The sequence below is a fragment of the Oncorhynchus mykiss genome, chromosome 25 (assembly GCF_013265735.2).
Source record: "Oncorhynchus mykiss isolate Arlee chromosome 25, USDA_OmykA_1.1, whole genome shotgun sequence".
Taxonomy (NCBI): Eukaryota; Metazoa; Chordata; class Actinopteri; order Salmoniformes; family Salmonidae; genus Oncorhynchus; species Oncorhynchus mykiss.
The window spans coordinates 46,912,027-46,932,288 of NC_048589.1; the positions used below are offsets into that span (position 1 = coordinate 46,912,027).

The 20,262-nt window shown below is 49.4% G+C and overlaps 1 protein-coding gene across 4 annotated transcripts in view; it reads left to right on the forward strand.

Moving 5' to 3' along the window:
- fgfr3 (fibroblast growth factor receptor 3) overlaps positions 1-20,262 on the forward strand; it is a 223,665-nt gene that overhangs the window by 128,502 nt on the left and 74,901 nt on the right. The gene's annotated exons all lie outside the window — the stretch shown is intronic.

Here is a 20,262-nt window from a genome sequence, read left to right on the forward strand (position 1 = left end):
TGACCTGTGAGCTGAGATAAGGAGGAGCTTTTCCTAACAAAGACTTATAGATGACCTGGAGCCAGTGGGTCTGGCGACGAATATGTAGCGAGGGCCAGCCGACGAGAGCATACAGGTCGCAGTGGTGGGTGGTATATGGGGCTTTGCTTACAAAACGGATGGTACTGTGATAGACTGCATCCAGTTTGAGTGTTGGAGGCTATTTTGTAAATGACTTCGCCGAAGTCGAGGATTGGTAGGATAGTCAGTTTTACGAGGGAATGTTTGGCAGCGAGAGTGAAGGAGGCTTTGTTGCGAAATAGGAAGCCGATTCTAGATTTACTTTTGGATTGGAGATGCTAAATAGGAGTCTGGAAGGAGAGTTTACAGTTTAGCCAGACACCTAGGTATTTGTAGTTGTCCACATATTCTAAGTCAGAACCGTCCAGGGTGCTGATGCTAGTCGGGCAGGCGGGTGCGGCCAGCGATCGGTTGAAAAGCATGCATTTAGTTTTCCTAGCGTTTAAGAGCAGTTGGAGGCCACAGAAGGAGAGTTGTATGGCATTGAAGCTCGTTTGGAGGTTTGTTAACACAGTGTCCAAAGAAGGGCCAGTTGTATACAGAATGGTGTCGGCTGCATAGAGGTGGATCAAGGAATCACCCGCAGCAAGAGCGACATCATTGATATATACAGAGAAAAGAGTCGGCCCGAGAATTGAACCCTGTGGTACCCCCATAGAGTCTGCCAGAGGCCAGGACAACAGGCCCTCCGATTTGACACACTGAACTCTATCTGAGAAGTAGATGGTGAATCAGGCGAGGCAGTCATTGAGAAACCAAGGCTGTTGAGTCTGCCGATAAGAATACGGTGATTGACAGAGTCGAAAGCCTTGGCCAGGTCGATGAAGACGGCTGTACAGTACTGTCTTTTATTGATGGCGGTTATGATATCGTTTAGTACCTTGAGCGTGGCTGAGGTGCACCCGTGACCAGCCCGGAATCCGGATTGCACAGCAGAGAATGTACGGTGGGATTTGAAATGGTCAGTGATCTGTTTGTTCACTTGGCTTTCGAAGACTTGGCTTTCGAAGACTTTAGAAAGGCAGGACAGGATGGATGTAACAGTTTGGGTCTAGAGTGTCAGTTTGGGTCTAGAGTGTCTCCCCCTTTGAAGAGGGGGATGACCGTGGCAGCATTCAGGATGTTTTTGTGCTGGTCGAGTGCATTCAGGTCTGAAGTGAACCAAGGGCTATGTCTGTTCTTAGTTCTAAATTTTTTGAAAGGGGCATGCTTATCTAAGATGGTGAGGAAATTCCTTTTAAAGGACAACCAGGCATCCTCAACTGACAGGGGGAGGTCAATATCCTTCCAGGATACCTGGGCCAGATCGATTAGAAAGGCCTGCTCGCAGAAGTTTTTTAGGGAGCGTTTGACAGTGATGAGGGGTGGTTGTTTGACCGTGGACCCATAACGGATGCAGGCAATGAGGCAGTGGTCGCTGAGATCCTGATTGAAAACAGCAGAGGTGTATTTGGAGGGCAAGTTGGTCAGGATAATATCTATGAGAGTGCCCATGTTTACGGATTTAGGGTTGTACCTGGTGGGTTCCTGGATGATTTGTGTGAGATTGAGGGCATCTAGCTTAGATTGTAGGACGGCCGGGGTTAAGCATATCCCAGTTTAGGTCACCTAACAGAACGAACTCTGAAGATAGATGGGGGACATTCAATTCACATATGGTGTCCAGTATTCAGACCCTTTGCTATGAAACTCAGGTGCATCCTGTTTTCATTGATCATCCTTGAGATGTTGATACAACTTGATTGGAGACCAACTGTGGTAAATTCAATTGATTGGACATGATTTGGAAAGGCACACACCTGTCTATAAAAGATCCCACAGTTGACAGTGCATGTCAGAGCAAAACCAAGCCATGAGGTCGAAGAAATTGTCCATTATGCTCTGAGACAGGATTGTGTCGAGGCACAGATCTGGGGATGGGTACCAAAAAATGTCTGCAGCATTGAAGGTCCCCAAGAACACAATGGCCTCCATCATTCATCATTCTTAACTGGAATAATTTTGGAACCTCCAAGACTCTTCTTAGAACTGCCTGGCCGGTACCAAAGGGCCTTGGTCAGGGAGAACCCTATAGTCACAAAGCTCCAGAGTTCCTCTGTGGAGCATACTCTGAGTTGTCCTTATGCTAGGTCCTGATCTGGCTATGCCAAATGGCTGTGGGCTACACTAGTTCATTTAGCAGACAAGACTTGCTTAGAATTCTGTAGCATTATTTTATATTATTTTATAGTATGAAGAATACAATTGATCAAAGCAGATAGAAAATAGAAAGGATATTTTCTCCAAAAGATTTGAGGGAGTGCGCACATGTGGCTATTCTGTGTTGAGCAGTTAACAAAGAATGAGGTACTACTATATATTTAATTTAAAGTTATTTATGCAACTTTAGTTGTGATACAAATGTTGGGCTATATGTTTATGTTTTTTATACATTCTAAGACTGCATGATGCGACTCTAATGATGACCATGAAAGGCATGAGCTCTTTTTTGTGCACGCTGCACACACTTCATCAGTCTCTCATTCACAATATGACAAGCACTTGATAATGCCTCAAATTTCCCCCCAGCATCCCCTTTGTGTGTCCGCAATGCCCCCTAAAACAAATCCATACTTTTTGCAGGCAATGGTCGTTGTACACTTGGGCAGAATCTAATAGTGAACATTTCCTTCTCCCTGCTGCATGCTCCAAACACCACTCACTCAAATGGCTCTGTCAGGTGATCAGGTCTTTCTCACAGGCTACAAGTGAAGACAGACACATCGGGGACACAACTGCACATGTCCTTATCCAATTCAGAGGTGCATATTGAAGATATTGGAAGAACTGTCCACATTTACTTTTCGTCAGCCAACAAGATGAGTAGGCCTAACAAACAGCAAAAGCACTAGCCTATGTCAATCTACTATCCCCATAGTACAAAAGTTGACCAATTCTATTCTGTGTGAGAAATAATTATTCCAAACATAGTCTGGGCCAGTTGTGGGATAGATCCCAAATTAATACAACTTTTGCAAGCAATGTGGCTGACACAACAGATCAGAACATTTAGCTTAAAATGTTGATAAAGTATTAGGCTATTTCTTCACATTATAAGCAAAGCAATGCCCACACAGCAGTAGGCTATAAACACGAAATGTTCCATTAGCGGGAAAACGCCACTCTCTAAAGTGACCACAAAGTAATGCTTTGTTACAAAGGTACATTCTTCTAGTGAACATTATCTTCCTCCAACTTGAACCTCATGTGCTACGTATGTTACACCTGTTGTAAAGGGGATTCATTTTAAGAAGTTATTTGGCCACTTTAGTTGTGATACAAACCTAATTAAAACATATAGGCCTATGGACTAGGCTACATGAGGTGTGATACAAACGTAATTAAAACATGGGCTAAAACATATAGGACTATGGGCTAGGCTACATGAGGTGTGATACTAACCTTACAGGACTATGGGCTAGGCTACATGAGGTGTCATACAATCCTAATTAAAACATATAGGACTATGGGCTAGGCTACATGAGGTGTGATACAATCCTAATTAAAACATATAGGACTATGGGCTAGGCTACATGAGGTGTGATACTAACCTTATAGGACTATGGGCTAGGCTACATGAGGTGTGATACTAACCTTATAGGACTATGGGCTAGGCTACATGAGGTGTGATACTAACCTTACAGGACTATGGGCTGGGCTACATGAGGTGTCATACAATCCTAATTAAAACATATAGGACTATGGGCTAGGCTACATGAGGTGTGATACTAACCTTATTAAAACATATAGGACTATGGGCTAGGCTACATGAGGTGTGATACTAACCTTATAGGACTATGGGCTAGGCTACATGAGGTGTGATGCTAACCTTATAGGACTATGGGCTAGGCTACATGAGGTGTGATACTAACCTTATAGGACTATGGGCTAGGCTACATGAGGTGTGATACTAACCTTATAGGACTATTGACGAGACTACATGAGGTGTGATACTACCCTTATAGGAGTATGGACTAGAATACATGAGGTGTGATACTAACCTTATAGGACTATGGGCTAGGCTACATGAGGTATGATACTAACCATACAGGACTATGGGCTGGGCTACATGAGGTGTCATACAATCCTAATTAAAACATATAGGACTATGGGCTAGGCTACATGAGGTGTGATACTAACCTTATAGGACTATGGGCTAGGCTACATGAGGTGTGATACTAACCTTACAGGACTATGGGCTAGGCTACATGATGTGTCATGCAATCCTAATTAAAACATATAGGACTATGGGCTAGGCTACATGAGGTGTGATACTAACCTTATAGGACTATGGGCTAGGCTACATGAGGTGTGATACTAACCTTATAGGACTATGGGCTAGGCTACATGAGGTGTGATACTAACCTTATAGGACTATGGGCTAGGCTACATGAGGTGTGATACTAACCTTATAGGACTATGGGCTAGGCTACATGTGGTGTGATACTAACCTTATAGGACTATGGGCTAGGCTACATGAGGTGTGATACTAACCTTATAGGACTATGGGCTAGGCTACATGAGGTGTGACACTAACCTTATAGGACTATGTGCTAGGCTACATGAGGTGTGATACTAACCTTATAGGACTATGGGATAGGCTACATGAGGTGTGATACTAACCTTATAGGACTATGGGCTAGGCTACATGAGGTGTGATACTAACCTTATAGGACTATGGGCTAGGCTACATGAGGTGTGATACTAACCTTATAGGACTATGGGCTAGGCTACATGAGGTGTGATACTAACCTTATAGGACTATGGGCTAGGCTACATGAGGTGTGATACTAACCTTATAGGACTATGGGCTAGGCTACATGAGGTGTGATACTAACCTTATAGGACTATGGGCTAGGCTACATGAGGTGTGATACTAACCTTATAGGACTATGGGCTAGGCTACATGAGGTGTGATACTAACCTTATAGGACTATGGGCTAGGCTACATGAGGTGTGATACTAACCTTATAGGACTATGGGCTAGGCTACATGAGGTGTGATACTAACCTTATAGGACTATGGGCTAGGCTACATGAGGTGTGATACTAACCTTATAGGACTATGGGCTAGGCTACATGAGGTGTGATACTAACCTTATAGGACTATGGGCTAGGCTACATGAGGTGTGATACTAACCTTATAGGACTATGGGCTAGGCTACATGAGGTGTGATACTAACCTTACAGGACTATGGGCTAGGCTACATGAGGTGTGATACTAACCTTATAGGACTATGGGCTAGGCTACATGAGGTGTGATACTAACCTTATAGGACTATGGGCTAGGCTACATGAGGTGTGATACTATGATTTAAACATGTCACTATGAAAAGGTGTGCGTTTCTTGCCGTACTGCACACAGGCTGGGCATTATTCATAAGTGATAATATATCACTCACACGTGATAGCCTAATATTGTCACCCATCAGACTATTCTTGATTTAATATTGTCTTTTCAGATAATACATAATATATGTGTGAAATGTATTTTGGTTGAGAATACATCATTATCATGCACCGAAACAGGGGGGGAAATACATGTCATCTATTTAAATAGAGAATGGAGGACGTTTTCTCTTGGTTCGTTTTCAGCCAGATATACTCCTGTTGTAAAGAGAAGCAATGTGCTTAATATTAGGAGAGTTGAGAAATACATATAGTAGTCTATAGAAAGCTGATGGGATCCTCCTCATTTTAATAGAGGCCATCACTCTGTTTATCATGCAATTGCATAGCCTATATTTGGCAGCTCTGCTTCTAGCTCCTAAGCAGCTTTGCAGTATTTTGTTTGTTTGTGTGTTATTTCTTACATTATTAGCCTAGAATGTTTTTTGTGTTATTATTACATACAGCCAGATATTAGATATCACTCACTAGCATTAAGACCAAGAATTTCCTGAAACGTAACCCCCGGGGCAATTGAACTTATCCTAGGGTTCTGTGCTGCTATTTTTATTGACTTGGCCAAAGCTTTTGATACATTCTTGTATCAGCAGAACATCTGCTGTCTCAGCCACTGCCTGTCACCAATTGTGTACCCCAAGGTTCGGTCCTAGGTCCCACGCTCTTCTCAATTTACATCAACAACATAGCTCAGGCAGTAGGAAGCTCTCTCATCCATTTATTTGCAGATGATACAGTCATATACTCAGCTGGTCCCTCCCCAGATTTTGATAAATACTCTACAACAAAAATGTCTTACAAGCTTTCTCTGCCCTGAACACCTCCAAAACAAAGGTTATGTGGTTTGGTAAGAAGAATGCCTCTCTCCCCACAGGTGTGATTACTACCTCTGAGGGTTTAGAGCTTGAGGTAACCTCATACAAGTACTTGGGAGTATGGCAAGACGGTACACTGTCCTTCTCTCAGCACATATCAAAGCTGCAGACTAAAGTTAAATCTAGACTTGGTTTCCTCTATCGTAAATCACTCCTCTTTCAGCCCAGCTGCCAAACTAACCCTGATTCAGATAACCATCCTACCCATGCTAGATTACGGAGACATAATTTATTGATCGGCAGGTTAGGGTGCTCTCGACCGGCTAGATGTTCTTTACCATTCGGCCATCAGATTTGCCACCAATGCTCCTCATAGGACACATCACTGCACTCTATACTCCTCTGTAAACTGGTCATCTCTGTATACCCGTCGCAAGACACACTGGTTGATGCTTATTTATAAAACCCTCTTAGACCTCCCTCCCCCCTATCTGAGATATCTACTGCAGTCCTTATCCTCCACATACAACACTCGTTCTGCCAGTCACATTCTGTTAAAGGTCTCCAAAGCACACACATCCCTGTGTCGCTCCTCTTTTCAGTTCACTGCAGCTAGCGACTGGAACGAGCTGCAACAAACATTCAAACTGGACAGTTTTATCTCAATCTCTTCATTCAAAGACTCAATCATGGACACTCTTACTGACAGTTGTGGCTGCTTTGCGTGATTTAATGTTGTCTCTACCTTCTTGGCCTTTGTGCTGTTGTAGTTCTCTCTTTATGTAGTGTTGTGTTGTCTTGCTAATCGTGTGATTTGTCTTGTATTTTTATATAATTAATTCATTTGTATTTTTAATCCCAGTCCCCGTCCCCAACAGGAGGCCTTTTGCCTTTTGGCCGTCATTGTAAATAAGAATTTGTTCTTGACATGATTTGCCTAGTTAAATAAAGGTTCAATAAAAAATTAAGAAAACATTTGCTGTCAACACTTGCTTCAAGATGTCCACCAATGTTCCTGTACCCAAGAAAGCAAATGTAATGGAACTAAATGACTGTCGCCCAGTAGAACTCACTTCTGCCATCATGAAGTGCTTTGAGAGGCTAGTTAAGGATCATATCACCTGTACCTTACCAGCCACCGTAGACCCACTTCAATTTGCTTACCGCACAAATAGATCCACAGACGATGCAATCGGAATCACACTGCACACTGCCCTAACCCATCTGGACAAGAGGAATACGTATGTAAGAATGATGTTCATTGACTATAGCTCAGCCTACAGGGAGGAGGAGACATCCTACAGGGAGGAGGAGACATCCTACAGGGAGGAGGAGACATCCTACAGGGAGGAGACATCCTACAGGGAGGAGGAGACATCCTACAGGGAGGAGGAGACATCCTACAGGGAGGAGACATCCTACAGGGAGGAGACATCCTACAGGGAGGAGACAGCCTACAGGGAGGAGGAGACAGCCTACAGGGAGGAGACAGCCTACAGGGAGGAGACAGCCTACAGGGAGGAGACATCCAACAGGGAGGAGACATCCAACAGGGAGGAGACATCCAACAGGGAGGAGACAGCCTACAGGGAGGAGGAGACATCTAACAGGGAGGAGGAGACATCCTACAGGGAGGAGACATCCTACAGGGAGGAGGAGACATCCTACAGGGAGGAGGAGACATCCTACAGGGAGGAGGAGACATCCTACAGGGAGGAGACATCCTACAGGGTGGAGACAGCCTACAGGGAGGATACATCCTACAGGGAGGAGACATCCTACAGGGAGGAGGAGACATCCTACAGGGAGGAGGAGACATCCTACAGGGAGGAGACAGCCTACGGGGAGGAGGAGACATCCTACAGGGAGGAGACAGCCTACAGGGAGGAGGAGACATCCTACAGGGAGGAGGAGACATCCTACAGGGAGGAGGAGACATCCTACAGGGAGGAGGAGACATCCTACAGGGAGGAGACATCCTACAGGGAGGAGGAGACATCCTACAGGGAGGAGGATACATCCTACAGGGAGGAGGAGACATCCTAAAGGGAGGATGTGACAGCCTACAGGGAGGAGACAGCCTACAGGGAGGAGACAGCCTACAGGGAGGAGACAGCCTACAGGGAGGAGGAGACATCCTACAGGGAGGAGACATCCTACAGGGGGGATGAGACATCCTACAGGGAGGAGGAGACATCCTACAGGGAGGAGGAGACAGCCTACAGGGAGGAGACATCCTACAGGGAGGAGACAGCCTACAGGGAGGAGACAGCCTACAGGGAGGAGGAGACAGCCTACAGGGAGGAGACATCCTACAGGTAGGAGGTGACATCCTACAGGGAGGAGGAGACATCCTACAGGGAGGAGGAGACATCCTACAGGGAAGAGGAGACATCCTACAGGGAAGAAGAGACAGCCTACAGGGAAGAGGAGACAGCCTACAGGGAGGAGGAGACATCCTACAGGGAGGAGGAGACATCCTACAGGGAGGAGACAGCCTACAGGGAGGAGACATCCTACAGGGAGGAGACAGCCTACAGAGAGGAGGAGACAGCCTACAGGGAGGAGACAGCCTACAGGGAGGAGACAGCCTACAGGGAGGAGACAGCCTACATGGAGGAGACAGCCTACAGGGAGGAGGAGACATCCTACAGGGAGGAGGAGACATCCTACAGGGAGGAGACAGCCTACGGGGAGGAGGAGACATCCTACAGGGAGGAGACAGCCTACAGGGAGGAGGAGACATCCTACAGGGAGGAGGAGACATCCTACAGGGAGGAGGAGACATCCTACAGGGAGGAGACATCCTACAGGGAGGAGGAGACATCCTACAGGGAGGAGGATACATCCTACAGGGAGGAGGAGACATCCTAAAGGGAGGATGTGACAGCCTACAGGGAAGAGACAGCCTACAGGGAGGAGACAGCCTACAGGGAGGAGACAGCCTACAGGGAGGAGGAGACATCCTACAGGGAGGAGACATCCTACAGGGGGGATGAGACATCCTACAGGGAGGAGGAGACATCCTACAGGGAGGAGGAGACAGCCTACAGGGAGGAGACATCCTACAGGGAGGAGACAGCCTACAGGGAGGAGACAGCCTACAGGGAGGAGGAGACAGCCTACAGGGAGGAGACAGCCTACAGGGAGGAGACATCCAACAGGGAGGAGACATCCAACAGGGAGGAGACAGCCTACATGGAGGAGACAGCCTACAGGGAGGAGGAGACATCTAACAGGGAGGAGGAGACATCCTACAGGGAGGAGACATCCTACAGGGAGGAGGAGACATCCTACAGGGAGGAGGAGACATCCTACAGGGAGGAGGAGACATCCTACAGGGAGGAGACATCCTACAGGGTGGAGACAGCCTACAGGGAGGATACATCCTACAGGGAGGAGACATCCTACAGGGAGGAGGAGACATCCTACAGGGAGGAGGAGACATCCTACAGGGAGGAGACAGCCTACGGGGAGGAGGAGACATCCTACAGGGAGGAGACAGCCTACAGGGAGGAGGAGACATCCTACAGGGAGGAGTAGACATCCTACAGGGAGGAGGAGACATCCTACAGGGAGGAGGAGACATCCTACAGGGAGGAGGAGACATCCTACAGGGAGGAGACATCCTACAGGGAGGAGGAGACATCCTACAGGGAGGAGGATACATCCTACAGGGAGGAGGAGACATCCTAAAGGGAGGATGTGACAGCCTACAGGGAGGAGACAGCCTACAGGGAGGAGACAGCCTACAGGGAGGAGACAGCCTACAGGGAGGAGGAGACATCCTACAGGGAGGAGACATCCTACAGGGGGGATGAGACATCCTACAGGGAGGAGGAGACATCCTACAGGGAGGAGGAGACAGCCTACAGGGAGGAGACATCCTACAGGGAGGAGACAGCCTACAGGGAGGAGACAGCCTACAGGGAGGAGGAGACAGCCTACAGGGAGGAGACATCCTACAGGTAGGAGGTGACATCCTACAGGGAGGAGGAGACATCCTACAGGGAGGAGGAGACATCCTACAGGGAAGAGGAGACATCCTACAGGGAAGAGGAGACAGCCTACAGGGAAGAGGAGACAGCCTACAGGGAGGAGGAGACATCCTACAGGGAGGAGGAGACATCCTACAGGGAGGAGACAGCCTACAGGGAGGAGACATCCTACAGGGAGGAGACAGCCTACAGGGAGGAGACATCCTACAGGGAGGAGACAGCCTACAGAGAGGAGGAGACAGCCTACAGGGAGGAGACAGCCTACAGGGAGGAGACAGCCTACAGGGAGGAGACAGCCTACATGGAGGAGGAGACATCCTACAGGGAGGAGGAGACATCCTACAGGGAGGAGACAGCCTACGGGGAGGAGGAGACATCCTACAGGGAGGAGACAGCCTACAGGGAGGAGGAGACATCCTACAGGGAGGAGTAGACATCCTACAGGGAGGAGGAGACATCCTACAGGGAGGAGGAGACATCCTACAGGGAGGAGGAGACATCCTACAGGGAGGAGACATCCTACAGGGAGGAGGAGACATCCTACAGGGAGGAGGATACATCCTACAGGGAGGAGGAGACATCCTAAAGGGAGGATGTGACAGCCTACAGGGAGGAGGAGACAGCCTACAGGGAGGAGACAGCCTACAGGGAGGAGACAGCCTACAGGGAGGAGGAGACATCCTACAGGGAGGAGACATCCTACAGGGGGGATGAGACATCCTACAGGGAGGAGGAGACATCCTACAGGGAGGAGGAGACAGCCTACAGGGAGGAGACATCCTACAGGGAGGAGACAGCCTACAGGGAGGAGACAGCCTACAGGGAGGAGGAGACAGCCTACAGGGAGGAGACATCCTACAGGTAGGAGGTGACATCCTACAGGGAGGAGGAGACATCCTACAGGGAGGAGGAGACATCCTACAGGGAAGAGGAGACATCCTACAGGGAAGAGGAGACAGCCTACAGGGAAGAGGAGACAGCCTACAGGGAGGAGGAGACATCCTACAGGGAGGAGGAGACATCCTACAGGGAGGAGACAGCCTACAGGGAGGAGACATCCTACAGGGAGGAGACAGCCTACAGGGAGGAGACATCCTACATGGAGGAGACAGCCTACAGAGAGGAGGAGACAGCCTACAGGGAGGAGACAGCCTACAGGGAGGAGACAGCCTACAGGGAGGAGACAGCCTACATGGAGGAGACAGCCTACAGGGAGGAGGAGACATCCTACAGGGAGGAGGAGACATCCTACAGGGAGGAGGAGACATCCTAAAGGGAGGATGTGACAGCCTACAGGGAGGAGACAGCCTACAGGGAGGAGACAGCCTACAGGGAGGAGACAGCCTACAGGGAGGAGACAGCCTACAGGGAGGAGACAGCCTACAGGGAGGAGACAGCCTACAGGGAGGAGACAGCCTACAGGGAGGAGACAGCCTACATGGAGGAGACAGCCTACAGGGAGGAGGAGACATCCTACAGGGAGGAGACATCCTCCAGGGAGGAGACAGCCTACAGGGTGGAGGAGACATCCTACAGGGAGGAGGAGACATCCCACAGGGAGGAGGAGACAGCCTACAGGGAGGAGACAACCTACAGGGAGGAGACAGCCTACAGGGAGGAGACAGCCTACAGGGAGGAGGAGACATCCTACAGAGAGGAAGAGACATCCTACCAGGGAGGAGACATTCTACAGGGAGGAGATATCCTACAGCGAGGAGACATCCTACAGTGAGGAGACATCCTACAAGGAGGAGACATCCTACAGGGAGAAGGAGACATCCTACAGGGAGGAGGAGACATCCTACAGGGAGGAGACAGCCTACAGGGAGGAGGAGACATCTAACAGGGAGGAGGAGATATCCTACAGGGAGGAGGAGACATCCTACAGGGAGGAGACATCTAACAGGGAGGAGGAGATATCCCACAGGGAGGAGGAGACATCCTACAGGGAGGAGACATCCTACAGGGAGGAGACATCCTACAGGGAGGAGGAGACATCCTACAGGGAGGAGGAGACATCCTACAGGGAGGAGACATCCTACAGGGAGGAGACATCCTACAGGGAGAAGACAGCCTACAGGGAGGAGACATCCCACAGGGAGGAGACATCCCACAGGGAGGAGACAACCTACAGGGAGGAGACATCCTACAGGGAGGAGGAGACATCCTACAGTGAGGAGACAGCCTACGGGGAGTAGGAGACATCCTAGAGGGAGGAGACATCCTACAGGGAGGAGACATCCTACAGGGATGAGACATCCTACAGGGATGAGACATCCTACAGGGAGGAGACATCCTACAGGGAGGAGACATCCTACAGGGAGGAGGAGACATTCTACAGGGAGGAGACAGCCTACGGGGAGGAGGAGACATCCTACAGGGAGGAGACATCCTACAGGGAGGAGGAGACATCCTACAGGGAGGAGGAGACAACCTACAGGGAGGAGGTGACAGCCTACAGGGAGGAGACATCCTACAGGGAGGAGACAGCCTACAGGGAGGAGACATCCTACAGGGAGGAGGAGACATCCTACAGGGAGGAGACATCCTACAGGGGGGATGAGACATCCTACAGGGAGGAGGAGACATCCTACAGGGAGGAGGAGACAGCCTACAGGGAGGAGACATCCTACAGGGAGGAGACAGCCTACAGGGAGGAGACAGCCTACAGGGAGGAGTCAGCCTACAGGGAGGAGGAGACAGCCTACAGGGAGGAGACATCCTACAGGGAGGAGACATCCTACAGGGAGGAGGTGACATCCTACAGGGAGGAGGATACATCCTACAGGGAGGAGGATACATCCTACAGGGAGGAGGAGACATCCTACAGGGAGGAGGAGACATCCTACAGGGAGGAGACATCCTACAGGGATGAGACATCCTACAGGGAGGAGACATCCTACAGGGAGGAGACATCCTACAGGGAGGAGGAGACATTCTACAGGGAGGAGACAGCCTACGGGGAGGAGGAGACATCTTACAGGGAGGAGACAGCCTACAGGGAGGAGGAGACATCCTACAGGGAGGAGGAGACAACCTACAGGGAGGAGGAGACATCCTACAGGGAGGAGGTGACAGCCTACAGGGAGGAGACATCCTACAGGGAGGAGACAGCCTACAGGGAGGAGACATCCTACAGGGAGGAGGAGACATCCTACAGGGAGGAGACATCCTACAGGGGCGATGAGACATCCTACAGGGAGGAGGAGACATCCTACAGGGAGGAGGAGACAGCCTACAGGGAGGAGACATCCTACAGGGAGGAGACAGCCTACAGGGAGGAGACAGCCTACAGGGAGGAGACAGCCTACAATGAGGAGGAGACAGCCTACAGGGAGGAGACATCCTACAGGGAGGAGACATCCTACAGGGAGGAGGTGACATCCTACAGGGAGGAGGATACATCCTACAGGGAGGAGGATACATCCTACAGGGAGGAGGAGACATCCTACAGGGAGGAGACATCCTACAGGGAGGAGACATCCTACAGGGAGGAGACAGCCTACAGGGAGGAGACAGCCTACAGGGAGGAGACAGCCTACAGGGAGGAGGAGACAGCCTACAGGGAGGAGACATCCTACAGGGAGGAGACATCCTACAGGGAGGAGGTGACATCCTACAGGGAGGAGGAGACATCCTACAGGGAGGAGACATCCTACAGGGAGGAGGAGACATCCTACAGGGAGGAGGAGACAGCCCACAGGGAGGAGACATCCTACAGGGAGGAGGATACATCCTACAGGGAGGAGGATACATCCTACAGGGAGGAGGAGACATCCTACAGGGAGGAGACATCCTACAGGGAGGAGACAGCCTATCGACGGGACAACATCGACGGGACCACAGTGTAGAAGTTGAAAAGCTTCAAAGTTCCTCTGCGTGCACGTCACTGACAATATGAAAATGTCCACCCACACAGACAGTTTGGTGAAGAAGGCGCAACAGCGCCTCTTCAACCTCAGGAGGCTGAAGAAATGTCAGTCCTGGCCAGACATAAACTCCTATATACCTGGTAGAGAGCAGAGTTTGCTGTAGTCCTGGCCAGACATAAACTCCTATATACCTGGTAGAGAGCAGAGTTTCCTGTAGTCCTGGCAGACATAAACTCCTATATACCTGGTAGAGAGCAGAGTTTCCTGTAGTCCTGGCAGACATAAACTCCTATATACCTGGTAGAGAGCAGAGTTTCCTGTAGTCCTGGCCAGACATAAACTTCTCATTCCCATGCTATGCTGACCACTGTAGCCAGGTATGTAAAACTCTAAATCTCTCTGACTTCAGAGTAAAGCTGCTTAATCAGTTAATTCTCTGTGGAATCTGTATGTTGATTGGCTGAATGGATTATAACGATGGGGACATTAATACTGCTCAGCCTCCTGGTTCACTAGGTTGCATCCTCACTTTGCACAAACCAGCTAAATGGACTGAAGTCTGAAGAGAGAATACAACTAAATTACAGCATTCAGGACATTGTAGTTGCTGATATTTCTGTTTTGCTGTTTTAGTCAGGGCTGTTTTAGTTAGGGCTGTTTTAGTTAGGGCTGTTTTAGTTAGAGCTGTTTTAGTCAGGGCTGTTTTAGTCAGGGATGTTTTAGTTAGGGCTGTTTTAGTTAGAGCTGTTTTAGTCAGGGCTGTTTTAGTCAGGGCTGTTTTAGTTAGGGCTGTTTTAGTCAGGGCTGTTATCGTCAGGGCTGTTTTAGTCAGGGCTGTTTAGTCAGGGCTGTTTAGTCAGGGCTGTTATCGTCAGGGCTGTTATCGTCAGGGCTGTTTTAGTCAGGGTTGTTTTAGTCAGGGTTGTTTTAGTCAGGGCTGTTATCGTCAGGGCTGTTTTAGTCAGGGCTGTTTTAGTCAGGGCTGTTTTAGTTAGAGCTGTTTTAGTCAGGGCTGTTATAGTCAGGGTTGTTTTAGTCAGGGCTGTTTTAGTCAGGGCTGTTTTAGTCAGGGCTGTTTAGTCAGGGCTGTTTTAGTCAGGGCTGTTTTAGTCAGAGCTGTTTTAGCCAGGGCTGTTTTAGTCAGAGCTGTTATCGTCAGGGCTGTTTTAGTCAGGGCTGTTTTAGTCAGGGCTGTTTTAGTCAGGGCTGTTTTAGTCAGGGCTGTTTTAGTCAGGGCTGTTTTAGTTAGGGCTGTTTTAGTTAGGGTTGTTTTAGTTAGGGTTGTTTTAGTCAGGGTTGTTTTAGTCAGGGCTGTTTTAGTCAAGGCTGTTTTAGTCAGGGTTGTTTTAGTCAGGGCTGTTTTAGTCAGGGCTGTTTTAGTCAGGGCTGTTTTAGTCAGGGCTGTTTTAGTTAGGGCTGTTTTAGTCAGAGCTGTTATCGTCAGGGCTGTTTTAGTCAGGGCTGTTTTAGTCAGGGCTGTTTTAGTCAAGACTGTTTTAGTCAGGGCTGTTTTAGTCAGGGCTGTTTTAGTCAGGGCTGTTTTAGTTAGGGTTGTTTTAGTCAGGGCTGTTTTAGTCAGGGCTGTTTTAGTCAGGGTTGTTTTAGTCAGGGTTGTTTTAGTTATGGTTGTTTTAGTCAGGGCTGTTTTATTCAGGGTTGTTTTAGTCAGGGTTGTTTTAGTCAGGGCTGTTATAGTCAGGGTTGTTTTAGTCAGGGCTGTTACAGTCAGGGCTGTTTTAGTTAGGGCTGTTATAGTCAGGGCTGTTTTAGTCAGGGCTGTTTTAGTCAGGGTTGTTTTAGTCATGGCTGTTTTAGTCAGGGCTGTTTTAGTCAGGGTTGTTTTAGTTAGGGCTGTTTTAGTCAGGGTGTTTTTAGTCAGGGCTGTTTTAGTCAGGGTTGTTTTAGTCAGGGTTGTTTTAGTCAGGGTTGTTTTAGTCAGGGCTGTTTTAGTTAGGGCTGTTTTAGTCAGGGTTGTTTTAGTCAGGGTTGTTTTAGTCAGGGCTGTTTTAGTTAGGGCTGTTTTAGTCAGGGCTGTTTTAGTTAGGGCTGTTTTAGTCAGGGCTGTTTTAGTCAGGGCTGTTTTAGTCAGGGCTGTTTTAGTCAGGGTTGTTTTAGTCAGGGCTGTTTTAGTCAGGGTTGTTTTAGTCAGGGCTGTTTTAGTTAGGGCTGTTTTAGTCAGGGCTGTTTTAGTCAGGGCTGTTTTAGTCAGGGCTGTTTTAGTCAGGGCTGTTTTAGTCAGGGCTGTTTTAGTCAGGGTTGTTTTAGTCAGGGCTGTTTTAGTCAGGGCTGTTTTAGTCAGGGTTGTTTTAGTCAGGGCTGTTTTAGTCAGGGCTGTTTTAGTCAGGGTTGTTTTAGAAAATCTGATGCGTATGTATTTAATACACGATGGTAAGTTATACAGAGAAAGGTTCTTCTGAGACTTTTACCCACTTCACACACAAACGCACACGCACACGCACACGCACAAATACAGCAGCATTACCACGGCACAAGGCTTCACACATCTACCTCATAAGAGGAGCCATTGACTGCAGTTTGACTCCTCACACACACAGTGGGTTGTTGGGGGGGGAGGAGGCAGGGCTGGCGGTGGGGCAGGGGCGAGGTAAGGGCGAGGCAGGGGGAGGAGGGGAGCTTGTTTGAGAGAAGAAGGGGGCTGAAGCAGAGAGGAGGGGAACCGGGGGCAGGAGAGGGGGTATGGGGCCAGAAGGGGTGGGGTGAGGGGGGCAGAAGATGGGGGAGGGGGGGTGCAGGGGAGGGGCAGGGTATAAAAAACATTTGCCAGCCTGTACTGTGCCTGGGCTCTGTTACCATGCAACTGAGAAAAAACACTCTCCATAATATTTACACTGCAGCATTATTTTCCACCCGGGCCTCCAACAGAAAGAGAGACAGAAGAGCAGAAAGAGAGGAGCAGAAAGAGAGAGAGAGAGAGAGGAGCAGAAAGAGAGAGAGAGAGAGAGAAGAGCAGAAAGAGAGAGAGAGAGAGAGAGAGAGAGAGAGAGAGGGGGGGGGGGGGGGAAAGATGAAGAGAGAGGGAGAGAGAGGGAGAGGAGCAGAAAGAGAGAGAGAGGAGCAGAAAGAGAGAGAGAGAGAGAGAAGAGCAGAAAGAGAGAAAGAGAGAAAGAGAGAGAGAGAGAGAGAGAGAGAGAGAGAGAGAGAGAGAGAGAGAGAAAAGAGCAGAAAGAGAGGGAGAGAGACAGAAGAGAGGGAGAGGAGATATGGAGAGCAAGAAGAGAGAGAGAGCATTCTTCTCCACAATTACAGAACTATAAATGACTGACTGGCGAAGTGATCTATCTCTCTAGTGTTACCCAGTCTACAGTAGGGCTTAAACGGTTCTACTCAGAGTAGGGTTTAAACGGTTCTACTCAGAGTAGGGTTTAAACGGTTCTACCCAGAGTGGGGTTTAAACGGTTCTACCCAGAGTGGGGTTTAAATTGTTCTACCCAGAGTGGGGTTTAAACGGTTCTACCCAGAGTAGGGCTTAAACGGTTCTACCCAGAGTGGGGTTTAAACGGTTCTACCCAGAGTAGGGTTTAAACGGTTCTACCCAGAGTGGGGTTTAAACGGTTCTACCCAGAGTGGGGTTTAAACGGTTCTACCCAGAGTAGGGTTTAAAAGGTTCTACCCAGAGTGGGGTTTAAACGGTTCTACCCAGAGTGGGGTTTAAACGGTTCTACCCAGAGTAGGGTTTAAAAGGTTCTACCCAGAGTGGGGTTTAAACGGTTCTACCCAGAGTGGGGTTTAAACGGTTCTACCCAGAGTGGGGTTTAAACGGTTCTACCCAGAGTAGGGTTTAAAAGGTTCTACCCAGAGTGGGGTTTAAACGGTTCTACCCAGAGTGGGGTTTAAACGGTTCTACCCAGAGTAGGGTTTAAACGGTTCTACCCAGAGTGGGGTTTAAACGGTTCTACCCAGAGTAGGGTTTAAACGGTTCTACCCAGAGTGGGGTTTAAACGGTTCTACCCAGAGTGGGGTTTAAATGGTTCTACCCAGAGTGGGGTTTAAACGGTTCTACCCAGAGTAGGGTTTAAACGGTTCTACCCAGAGTGGGGTTTAAACGGTTCTACCCAGAGTGAGGTTTAAACGGTTCTACCCAGAGTAGGGCTTAAACGGTTCTACCCAGAGTAGGGTTTAAACGGTTCTACCCAGAGTAGGGTTTAAACGGTTCTACCCAGAGTAGGGTTTAAACGGTTCTACCCAGAGTGGGGTTTAAACGGTTCTACCCAGAGTGAGGTTTAAACGGTTCTACCCAGAGTGGGGTTTAAACGGGGTAGGGATTAACTCTCTCTGCATAAGGTTCCATCGCAGCGAGGTAATGTGAAGCGTTCCATCCTGTGACATCACTCACTCTCTTAGTCACTATGACCTTCTAGCTGAGTTCATGTCAGGGTTACTACACTGTAGTAACAGTACTACACAGGGACAGTTTATAATGTACACTGGGTTATATATTATCATCATGTTTCCACTGAGCTGTCAAATCATCTCTGCCTTCAATACACCAGTCATAACAATACACTACCTCTCTTTATTTCTCTCTCTCTATTCTATATTTCTCTCCTCTTCACAATAAGCAGCGAAGTTTAGCCCCTCTGGCTGTTTCTGTCTAGTTTTAATATTCTCAAATACCAGACTTCTGTCTCTGTCTCTCTCCTGTCTCTGTCTCTCCTGTCTCTATCTCTCTCCTGTCTCTATCCTGTCTCTGTCTCTCTCCTGTCCCTCTCCTGTCTCTGTCTCTCTCCTGTCTCTGTCCCTCTCCTGTCCCTCTCCTGTCTCGCTTTTATCTCTGTCTCTCTCCTGTCTCTCTCCTGTCTCTGTCGCTCTCCTGTCTCTCTCCTGTCTCTCTTTTATCTCTGTCTCTCTCCTGTCCCTCTCCTGTCTCTCTCCTGTCTCTCTCCTGTCTCTCTTTTATCTCTGTCTCTCTCCTGTCCCTCTCCTGTCTCTCTCCTGTCTCTCTCCTGTCTCTCTCCTGTCTCTGTCTCTCTCCTGTCCCTCTCCTGTCTCTCTCTTGTCTCCCCTGTCTTTGTCTCTCTATTGTTCATCTCTTGTCTTTGCCATGTTAGCCAATCCTCTTTTTCACCTTTTTGTTTTTCATCCACAGTCTTATGTTGAACCCCCATGCTAACCATGCCTCACCCCCTTCCCTGTCTACCTCTCCCCCTCTTCCTCACCCCCTTCACTCTCCCCCTCACCCCTATTCCTCACCCACTTCCCTGTCTAACTCTCCCCCCTCTTCCTCACCCCCTTCTCTCTCCCCTCACCCTGCTTATACACCCTTCCCTGTCTACCTCTCCCCCTCTTCCTCACACCCTTTCCTGTCTGCCCCTCCCCGTCTTCCTCACACCCTTCCCTGTCTGCCTCTCCCCCCTCTTCCTCACACCCTCCCCTGTCTGCTGCCTCTCCCCTCTTCCAAACCCCTTCCCTCACCCCCTCTTTACCTCCCATCCCTCTCTTCGCCCTCCCTGCCTTACCCCCTCTCTCCTCCCTCCCTGCCTTACCCCCTCTCTCCTCCCTCTCTGCCTTACCCCCTCTCTCCTCCCTCCCTGCCTTACACCCTCTCTCCTCCCTCCCTGCCTTACCCCCTCTCTCCTCCCTCCCTGCCTTACCCCCTCTCTCCTCCCTCCCTGCCTTACCCCCTCTCTCCTCCCTCCCTGCCTTACCCCCTCTCTCCTCCCTCCCTGCCTTACCCCCTCTCTCCTCCCTCCCTGCCTTACCCCCTCTCTGCTTCTCCTTCTCTCCTCCCTCCCTGCCTTACCCCTCTCTGCTTCTCCCTCTCTCCTCCCTCCCTGCCTTACCCCCTCTCTTCTTCTCCCTCTCTCCTCCCTCCCTGACTTAGCCCCTCTCTGCTTCTCCCTCTCTCCTCCCTCCCTGCCTTACCCCCTCTCTCCTCCCTCCCTGCCTTACCCCCTCTCTCCTCCCTCCCTGCCTTACCCCCTCTCTCCTCCCTCCCTGCCTTACCCCCTCTCTCTTCCCTCCCTGCCTTACCTCCTCTCTGCTTCTCCCTCTCGCCTCCCTCCCTGCCTTACCCCCTCTCTGCTTCTCCTTCTCTCCTCCCTCCCTGCCTTAC